Source organism: Pteropus medius, unplaced genomic scaffold (assembly GCF_902729225.1).
Source record: "Pteropus medius unplaced genomic scaffold, Ma_sr-lr_union100, whole genome shotgun sequence".
Lineage (NCBI taxonomy): Eukaryota > Metazoa > Chordata > Mammalia > Chiroptera > Pteropodidae > Pteropus > Pteropus medius.
In genome coordinates this window covers 15520316-15531329 of record NW_024349797.1, presented here as the reverse complement: position 1 = coordinate 15531329, position 11014 = coordinate 15520316, and the positions used below count along the sequence as shown (strand labels likewise).

At 44.2% G+C, this 11014-nt stretch overlaps 1 long non-coding RNA gene across 1 annotated transcript; it reads right to left on the bottom strand.

Moving 5' to 3' along the window:
- Window positions 1–3234: 3234 nt before the first annotated feature.
- On the bottom strand, window positions 3235–8199 carry LOC120619751 (uncharacterized). The gene is made up of 3 exons (XR_005657658.1): window positions 7963–8199; window positions 5522–5635; window positions 3235–3278 (listed from the first exon to the last, which is right to left on the bottom strand). It is a non-coding gene; the product is annotated as an uncharacterized LOC120619751 (long non-coding RNA).
- Between the last annotated feature and the right edge of the window lie 2815 nt (window positions 8200–11014).

Sequence of the window (11014 nt, the reverse complement as noted above, 5' to 3'; positions counted from 1 at the left end):
CCTGACTATATGGTGGTGGTCACGAAAATTTGTACGTGTTCAAATTTAGAGAACTGTTCACTAAAAGAGCCATATTTATTGTACGATAATTTTTAAATAGAACTTTCTAAAAAGTTCTGTTTGAGACCAGGTCAACTCCTTGCCCTCTGCTGTCTCTACCAGGGTACGTAGCCTAAACCAGTTCGAGGCTTTGCTCATGGCACAGCCCTTAGGCTCTCACTCAAAGCCTCGTCTTTGACAGAAAATTCTCATAAGTTTGTGAAACTGTACAGGTTCCCAGCCCATGGAAGCAGGAAATGAAGAGAAGGAAGGGAGCTGCTGGAAGCAGGCACATTGGCAATTACAGCAAGCAGCAGCTGGCAGAGGAGGAGAAGGCAGAAAAACATTGCAAACTAAAGAAGGCAGAAAACACAATGCAAACATTCGCATTCAAAACACGCTAGTGGCCAGATCATTGTGTTTAAGGGCCAATAGCCCCCAAATACACACCTCTGAGATGGATGAGGACTCACCTGTGCAGCAATCCTGGTTTCCGATGAGGACCTGAATCCCCAGAGAAAGGTCACTTCAGGCTCCTGGCTTTCTTTGCTGCAGCAGGAAGTACCTAATAGACTAGACTCTTAGTGTTTCTACTCCCAAGCCAAACCTGAAGGTCGGACACGCAGTGATTTTCCCCGTAATCGTGACAAAAATTTAGACACCAGGATGCCCATGAGCACACCTGTCAATGGTCAGCACCTGCTCTCAGTAGGACCTTGTCGTTATCCATTATTTCCATGACCTCTCACATTTATTGAACACCTACTGTGTTCCAGGAACTTTCTTAAAAGCTTTACATGGATCATTCCGTCGAATCTTCACAACGGCCCTATTAGTAGGAACCATAATAAGCCCCGTTTTACAGATGAGGAAACTGAAGCCAGAGAGGTCAAATGAGTTGCTTACAGACCTATACCCAGTTAGTGGTGGAGCCAAGACTGGATAGCTCCAGAGCTGCCCCCAATAGCCCCTGGGCCCCACTGCCTCGAAGAATAAGAGCAAAAAAGGAGCTAACTTTTAGGGCTGCAATTGAAGTGAAGAGAGAGAGAGATGACAACTAAGAAATTGGTGTTTCTTTTGAAGGAAATACATGTTTGCAGTAACCTACAGAATGAAGTGTTTCTTTTATACCACGATGTGTTTATACCTTTACTAACTTTATTCCTCTTTCATATCTGAATTTTTGTCAGAGGGATCATTTCTAGATCATTTAGAATCTATCCTCCCATGGCAATCACTGCCTGTGTTTCGTCTTGGTCTACGGGGAGGTAAACCTACTGCTCTCTGCTCGTCCCAGCTTTTTCAGTCATGTCTTGGTGGGTCTAAGTTTACCCTCTAATAGATTTGCCATTCAAATGCATAGGAATTCTGTTACCTGTGTGCTTGAATCGCCTCTCAACTTGGAATAAAAGATCACATTTACCTTTAAAAAAAAAAAAAGTGTTTCATTCAATGGTGGCCTATAGCTAGGACATAGTCAAGTCCTTTAGAAATAAGAAAAAAATGATTCTTGTGGCTACTTCATCAATTGCTCCAAACAGTACAAAAATCGATAGTCAAGTGAAACAGATTTTAGCTAAACGTATAAAGATATTTAGCTTAATGTGTAAGGACACTTATAAGGAACTGGCGACATCGTGGGATTGTGATTCCTGAGAAATCTAGTCACGTATACATACCTTTCCTTTTGTAATCTAAGTATTCTCAATGGTCTCAAGAATTATATGCCAGGATAACATGGGTTGTCTGTACAGTATGAAAAGAATTTGGGTGCCCTCAGCTGTCTGGAAAATCCACTTTGTGGAATGTTTATCCCCAAACCATGGAAGATAAAGACCCGATAACCACAGGATAGAATTCCCCGTCCAGTGCCAAGACTTTGACCCCTGAGAACTCTCTTGTAGGAGAATTTGTGGTTGAGGAACTTCTAACTTTAAAGAAAAAATAGTAGGGATGGCAGAGTAACGATGAAGCCGAAGAAATCCCTGAAGTATTTGTGACGCACTGGAATAGGAAAAGGTAGAAACTGGAAGGCAGTGTTTGACGTGGCCCCAGGGATCACTGCCTCTGGGTTCTCACACCCTCGTTTCCTCCCTTCCCTTGGGTGTGGGCTGGATCGGGTGACTTGTTTCTAACGAATAGAATATGGCGAAACAACGGGCCACCACTTCTGAGATTATCTTATAGTCTCTCTCAGATTACTCTCTCTGGGGAACACAATGTCATGTCACGAGACAGCGCTGTGGACAGGCCCACGTGGCGAGGGACCGAGGACGGCCAACAACCATGGGTGTGAGTGTGGAAGCTGACCTCCCACCTGAGTCACGTCTTCAGGTGGCTGCAGCGCTGGCCAACGGCTTGACCGAAACCTCTTGAGAGACCCTGAACCAGAAGCCCTGGGCTATGCCACTCCTGGTTCCTGACCCACAGCAAGTATGAGATAATAAATGTTGTTTAAGCTGCTGTGTTTGGGGGTAATGTGTTCTGCCTCGATGGATAACTAATACACAAATTAAATAGACTGTCAACAACAGCCTACACATAGTTGCCATTATATTCCATTTACCATCCCTTACATATTAGAAACTCTCAAGAGCCTTTATCATCACAGTTGCAGAGAGAGATTGTCATTTGCAACCGGATTTGCACTGAACATTTGAATGGAGAGCTGGGTGCAGTAAAAACAAATCTTGCCTGATGAGGACTATGTGTAATAAAGGAAACGCGTAGCTCCCTGGGCTGTGGTGAAAACACCCTAAGATACCAGGTTCCAAAGTACCGTTTAATTTTTACTTTTATAGAAAGTGTGTAAGAGTACAGAATATAACAGTTCACTAGAATTCTCCAAGAGGGGTGGATTTACTTCAAAAAGTTTTGCATTTGGGCTGCCGGCAGGAAATACTGCTCCCTCCCACACACTCAGAAGGAGTCTGGGCTTATGGGACACGAGGAAGTGAGTATAATCCTGTAGGACTGAAGAAGGGGACTCCATGGCTAAAAAAGAACCCCGTGCAGGGCAAAATAACAATCTCAGCAGCATTTCCTCGGGGATGCCGGCTTGGGGAATTGTCTCGAGCCTCCTCGGGGCCTCGCTGTCCACACCGCAGCCTCCCACTTCTGCTGTCTCAGGGCCTCTGCAGCCTTAACTTAAGAATCCAGGAAGGAAGGGAGACTCTGGGTCAGCCTGACACTCACCTGAGTCTCCCGTCTGAGCCTGATCCCCAGGTTCCTCAGGTGCCCTTGGTGGAAAATAAAGCCCAGACTCAGCCAGGCCTGGGGCAAGAAGGGAGATGGATATGGGGGCACAGGGGGATGACGACTCCCAGTTCCACGATCCCAGGGCCAGGAGAAGCATGCTTCCTGCATTTTGCAGAGACGTGGAAGGAAGCCATCTCCTGACTTGGCCTGTTCACGCCATTTGTTTGGAAATGCTTTTTATCCTCCTTTTCCTTAGTTCAGTGTGTTTAACAAGATGAATTTCTAGAATTGGCTGAGATCTGATTTCCTGCTTAAAAAACAAAACAAAACAAAACACGAAAACAAAGTCATTCTAACCACCCATGAGCCTAATACTGGTGAGGACCTCTGTATCAACAGTTGCCTGGATTCAGGTCAGCATGGGTGGAGGAGGGGAGTAGGTAACCCAAGAAACCCGGGAGCTATTTGGGACGAGTCAGACCTCAGAGGACCACAATGAATTGCTGGAGCAGATGGTTCTAGCTGACGTGCTGTTCCTGAGGCCCAGTCTCAACCCAAATCAGCTGGCGTTATTTGTCCCCATTGGGCGAAGACACTTCTGAAGTTAGGGGCTTCATCTTTTCCCTTTGGGATACTCGACCCATCTCATGACTGGCAGGAAGTGTTATTGAGAAATGGGGGCTACCCCCAGAGCTTGGGGTCTTGCCTGGCAGGGTCCTAAAGGGGAAGCAAAGGTGAAAATGGAAAGGGATCTCTAGGGACAAATCCATTCATAGATGCTTATGGAGAATTTCCCCACCCTAGCTCAGCACTCTGTATTACAGCCCAGACCTAACAGGCAGAAGGAGACGACCATCAACACTAATAAAGGAAAGAGTGCTCATTTTTATCGAACCCTGTATGCTGGGAAGTGTGCCAGACCATGTATTGTAAGAATAGCTACAATGTAATAAATATAGTCTATGTGCCAATCACTTTGCATAGAAGCTCATTAGAGGAGTTCATGAAATTATCATATCATCCCTATATTACCTACCCTCAGACTTCGGGTGGGAGAAAAACAATCTTCCATCTTATATAGGCCAGTATTATTTCAAGTGTCAGTGGCAGCCAGAATGAATCTTAAGCGACACATTCATTTTCTTACTTAAACTAGAGACAGTAACTTTGCTTCCCATTAGAGATGAAACAGAACCCCTCGGAATTAAAGTGTAAATAGGAGCCCAAAGGGCAAAAGGTACCCCTGAAAAGCTGCGAAGGTAGTGTCTCGCTCCTGACCAATACTTCTGCCTTCAACCCTGTCTTACTGAATCCCCCACTGGCAGGCAGGAGACTAGGCAAGTAAGGAATCTTGTGGATGCAGAGGTAGGTATATATGCGGCAGTCCAAGATGGAACCCTTAGAATCCTGCTCGCAGGGAATGGATTCCAGAAGACCATAAATATGCAGCAGTCTTGAAATCAGCAGACCAGAGTCAAGCTCTTGACCTGTTACTTACTGATTTCATAATTTTTATTCTCTTAAAACTCTCTCAGCCTCAGTTTCCTCATCTTTAAAGTAAAAATTAGTGAATACAGAAATATTTTGTAAACCATAATGCTCTTCACACATCATTGCTATTACTTTTTATTACGGTTGGGTTTTAGCTGTGTTAAGACTTCCATGGGTCTGGGGGCCAGCTCAGGAATTCAAACAACATTCACAATATTGGCGCGTGAAATGAGCTAAGTTCCAAACAGCTCACTTGCCTTTGAAACCCTACTGATTCTTAAACTGGGGAAGTCCTGTGCTGTCGGTTATGTGTTTCTGTCCAGCTCTTGTACGTGCTAATGTACACTTAACAATTTACACAACTTTCGAGGGAGAGATATTCATACCAAGCTGGCTTTCTTTGGAGGTGGTCAAAATTCAAAGGTTATGTGAATTTATAGTTGGATTAAGTTAGGACCAACACTAGTATATATTTTACTTTTTGTATTGTTCTCTGCATCTATCCCACTGTGCCCGTGGCCAAGGCCCACATAAAATAAGTTTTTCATAAGTTGACACAAAGTTTTGCCTTAAGCTTTTCTGTGTTTTCTGTGTGTGTGTGTGTGTGTGTGTGATAATCCTTTGCATTTGCAAATTTACAATTTCCAAATGGCTTCTGGACCCGGTGGGTCATCCAGACTCACAATGACCCATTATTAGGACAGATATTATTTTTCTCATTTTACAGATGAGCAGATATTTCAAAAAAAAAAATTTTTTTTAAGTGAAAGGGAAATGATTTTCCCAGACTCACCCAGACAGTATGTGGTAGCAGTGGGAGTCGGAGGCCCCTCTGCTTCCCTTCACATCCCCATGAAAAGGTGCGGGGTTGGCCTGTGAGGTTGATCTCCTCCTGTTGCAGCTACAGCTGAAATTTAAAAGGCAAAAGATGAAGGCTGATCACTGAGACGAGAGCTTTCAAACTTTAATTTGCCAGAGGATCACCTTAGGAATTTATACAGTGGGTCTGGGGAGGGAATCAGCATGCTAATGTTGTTCTAGAATCCTCGCTACTCAAAGTGTGGTCCTGAGCCCAGCAACTGTCAGCATGACCTGGGGACCTGTTAGAAACGCAAGTTCTCAAGCCTCATGCCAGACCTCCTGTGGAAAAATCTGCGCTGGAACAAGATCCCCAAGGGATCTGTATGCACATAAGTGTTTGAGAAGCCCCGCCCTGGGTGTTTCAGATGCAGATCTCCTAGATGTCACTTTTCCAAACAGTGTCCTGGAAAAAAAAATCCACCTATGCATTTGGTTAATTTACTTAATTCCATGAAAAGGGTAACTCAAGCAACTGAAACAACTGATAAACAGACTCAAGCAACTTTTTCATCGCTGTGACAGCCTGGGAGTTCTTAGCTCAAGGACAAATGTGTGTGAAAGCATTCGTAAGCATGCTCTCTCATCTGCTCAGCAACCCACTGCAATGAGGGGCATTATCGCTGTTTTGTAGATGGGAAAATTAGATCTCAGAGAATAGGAGCAACTCATCCAATATCACACTGTTCGTAGAGGTAGAATCAGGTTCAAACCCAAGGCCGTCTGACCCTCTACTGTATACCCCAGTATCAGTTACTCTGCAACGGTGGTTTCAAAGTCTGGTCCTCAGACCTGCAGCATCAGCATTACCTGGAAATTTACAGAAATGCAGATTCTTGGGCCCTACCTCAGACCCACTGACTCAGAAATTCTGGGAACGGGGCCCAGCTAGCTGTGTTTTTACAAGCCCTCCAGGTGATTCTACTGGAGCTCAAGCTTGAGAACCTCTGTAATACGGATCCAAGCCTGATGAGATGCAGGAAGAGGTGGTGCCAGGTGTGACTAGAGACCCATGGTACTCCAAAATGTTCCAGGCTTCCATGGTAGCTGCAATTCCAGCACAGATATATCCCTCCCTTAACGTGATGCCGGAGAGGGGGGGCGGGCAGTTATTCAAAGGGCATGAACAACAGCATCCGTGTCACCTGAGAACTTGTCATAAATGCAGAAATTTAGGGCCACACCCCATCAGAATCTACATGAGAAGATTCAGATACACATTAGATTTTGAGACTGTAGTAAAGTGAGCATTAGGTTTGGAGTCTTAACTTGCTGAGTGTAAATTCCAACTTCGCTTCTTTCTTAGGCCTTCCATCTAGAATTCCCATCCCACCTAGTTCCTGACAACGGGTGAAAACTTCAGCGTCTCTGGGGTGTGTGCCAAAGTTCACTCTGGGAAGCTGAGACAGGTGAGTTTCAGCCAGCCTCTAACGCTTGCTGGGATCCTGCCTGTGACTGAGAGAAGTCCCAGGGCTGGGACACTATCCTGAGAGTCTCCAGTCAGCAGATAAGCCAAGACAGAGTGATGAAAGAGTACATAGCATGAAACAGACAGACCGAATGGGTGGGGCGAGATGAGGACAGGAAGAAAAATGGAGAAAACAGCTGTGTGAGGGGCAGAAAGGAGGAAGTCAGTGGCTTAGAAGGTTAATCATCTGCAGACACAGGCTGGTCCACCATCCTGGGCAACTCCCACGGCATCGAATCCATTTCTACCACCTGGTTAGGGTTCTGCCTCAGGTTCCCGCTTGGCCTTCCAGCCCCTGCCCTAGGCCCATCCTTAAGAGCCAGCCCCATGATGACCCTGCTCCCTACCCCAGTAACGCCCCATCCACAGCTACTCTTAGCTTCCTCCTCTTCCCATTGGCCCTTGTTTTCTAGATCCCTTTTGCCTTAAGGTCAAGACCACCTAAAATATAACTAGATCTTATAGAAATAAGGGGCTTTGACAGGAATCTGGCAGTTAATCTGGTGACAGGGAGGGGAAAGGCTGACTTAGACATTAGAAACAGCAGAGAAAAAACACCCAAACCAGAGATCACAGAGAAGAGAACGGAAGAAGAAAAGTTCAATACCGGTGGTAAAACCATAAGCGCTTTGAGGGAAATCTAATATGCACATGTCTGGGAGTCTTAAATCATCAGAATACTTTTTGGTGAGAGCCATTCAATATCCAGGAAGTCTTTGGGATTCCTTTCGTAGGCTTTGTGAGGCTGTTTATTTTCAACATCAGGAAATTATGGTCTGCCAAGAGGAGATTACTTGGACATCAGATTGAAGCCTACAAGGTTCCAGAAAAATTTAACATGGCCACCCCCACTGTGAGACCCAGCTGACCACCTTGATCACCTGTGGCCACCTTGACCCTATACCCACCCTGGCGCTTCTCTCTGGGTTCTTCTCCATCTGAGAACTCTGTGAATCCAGGTGTATTAGTCGGCTCAGGCTACCATCGCAGGAGACCACAGACTGTGGTTTCAACAACAAAAATTTATTTTCTCACAGTTCTGGAGGCAGGAAGTCCAAAATCAAGGTCCTGGCAGGGCTGGTTTCCAGTGAGGCCTTGCTTCCTGGCTTGCAGACAGCCACCTTCTCGCTGTGTCCTCACATAGCCTTTCCTCTGTGCATACACGGAGAGACAGAGAGAGGGTGCTGGTGTTTCTTCCCTTCTTATAAGGACACTAGTTCTATTGGATTAGGGCCCACCCATGTGACTTCATTTTACCTTAATTATCTCCTTAAAGGCCCAGTCTCCAAATACAGTCACCTAGGGGGTTAGGACTTCAACATGTGGACTTGAGGAAGGGACACACAATTTAGTTCATAAAACCAAGCTCGAGAAACTAGGCTCCACTCGGCAAGATGCAGCTGGTGGAGATTATCACTGATAGATTGTGCCCCAAAGGCTATATAGCTCTAATTAGTAGATGTGAGTCTCCTCACCTCTGCACCTCAACTTCTTCCCTATAAGAATGAAGTGGGACAAAGCCCCGTCGTGGTACTGGAACCCCTAAATTTTGATTCTGGCTCTACCACTATCCAGAGTGTCTTGGGATGAGTGCAACCTTTCTATGGCTGCATAGACAGCAACAACAAAACAAACAACAAAATAAACAACCCAATTTGAAAACAGGCAAAGAACTAGAATAGACATTTCTCCAAAGATTTACAGATGGCTGACGAGTACCTGAAGAGATGCTCAGCATCACTAATCATGAGGGAAATGCAAATCAAAACTACGGTGAGATACAACTTCATACACATTAGGATGGCTACTTTAAAACAAACAAACAAACAAACAAAAACCCAGAAAATAACAAGTGTTTGTGACAAGGTGGAGAAATTAGAACCCTTGTGCACTGCTGGTGGGAATGTAAAATGGTGCAGCCAGTGCAGAAAACATTATAGCAGTTTCTGAAAAAATATTAAACACATCCAAAAAATTAAACCATATCCAGTATTTCCACTTCTGGGTATATACCCAAATTAATTGAAAGCAGGAACTTACATAGATATTCGTACACTAATTTTCATAGAAGCATTTGCCAAAAAGTGGAAACAACCCAAATGTTATCCATTCATCGACTGAAGAATGGATAAATAAATGTGGTCTATCCATACAATGGAATATTATGCAACCTTAAAAAGGAGGGAAATCTGATCACATGCTACAATATGGATGAAACTTGAGGACCTTATGCTGCGAAGTGAAATAAGCCACAGAAAAAGGACAAATACTGTATAATTCTACTTATATGAGATAGGTAGAGTAGTCAGATTCATAGAGACAGAAAGTAGAATGGCGGTTGCCAGGGGCTGGGGTAGAGGGTAGAATGGAGAGATACTGTTTAACGGGTACAGAATCTCAGTTCGGGAAAGTAGGAAAAGTTCTGGAAATGGAAAATAAAGAGAGGACATTGGACCGAGTCTAAAGTGTCATCCAGCTCTGAAATTCTATGCCTCTTGGTGCTAATGGCTTAAAATGAGATTCTTTCCTCCCCCAAAAGGCAAAATCAAATCCTCAGCCTCTTTCCAGCCTGCACTTCTAACACCTGTTTGAGAAACAAACAAACACTTGATGAGATTCTATGGGTTCGGCCAGTCTGTCATCTGGCCAAAAGGAGACTGGGAGTCCCTAAAGAAACTCACACTTGCAGGCAGCTTAGGGTGAGTATTTTGTGATCTTTGGAGAGATAAAGTTCTTTAAAAATCAGTGTTTTTGTACTTCGCTGTGAGTCCTACTTATTGTATTTCTGAGCTGGACCAGATTTTGATGCTCAGAGTGAGGAAAACTCTACTCAGAACCCATCTGTTCAGTATCTGGAGCAAAATCGCAGAGAGTGTTCAGGCTGAACATTGGTTTGGGGTTTTGGTGGATGTCTAAAAAAAATTTCTTCGACCATTATGCAGATGAGCATAATATCTTAAAACATATTGCCTTGTGAAAACACACCAAATATCATCTTCTGCTTTCTTGATCTTTGGGTTTTCTAAATTCAGACGTCTGCCCTTCAAACGTGATGAGTGGCTGTTATTTTAAATATCAGACTCTTGATTAAGGATGTCCTTAAGGATCTAGAGAGTTCTGTAGCTATTCAAAGGAATGGTTTCAACCCTGGGTGCCCACTTCTGCTGATGCCAGTTCCATGGAAATCCTTGGCCAGAATCCATTTTGAAGCATGTTGGCTGTGTATGTCTGCGGGTTTTGGCCACCCGTCTCTTTCAGATCCCAGGGCCAAGGCTGGGGCTGATCTCCAACAGCCTCTTTGCAACCTAAGGGTGAGGAAACCTGTCTCGTGCACCTGTATATCCCCAGCTTGGGAGCAAGATAGAAACTCAGTCAAAATCGACTGAGTTGAATTGAATGTCATCTTGGGTGGTTGATAATGGAGCATACAAATCAAATTCAATCTCAAATAAGCCAATTCAAACACAAATCCTGCTAGGTGAACAAATAAAAAACACTCAAGATTTGTTTTTGCACTTATTGATACCCAAATTTTAAACTCTGAAATCATCATATCATTTTTATGACCTAGGATTTATTAATCTTGAGCAACAAAGGCAATTATAATAAGAGATCGGCAATTAATTTTTCTCACTTGGGGTTACCTCTTCTACCTAGTTTCCTCTTTCTAATAAATGACAAATTCAAAACAGGGGGTCTATATGCAGCCCAAACAGATCTGCCAACCCTGTGTGAGACGGTAAGGCCTGGCTGTAACTCCTCCCACTGGACCACCTTATCCCTAAATGCTGAAGGCTCCTGGTACGTGTATTTCTGAGTAAGCTCCTATGTAAATCAACTTGGGTAAAACCCTTGCATTTTGTAGTACACTTTGTACTTTTCAAAACATTTTGATTGTGTCTATACGATCTTATTCTCACAACCGCCCACTTAAATCAAAACGATTCTCATTCTGCAGAG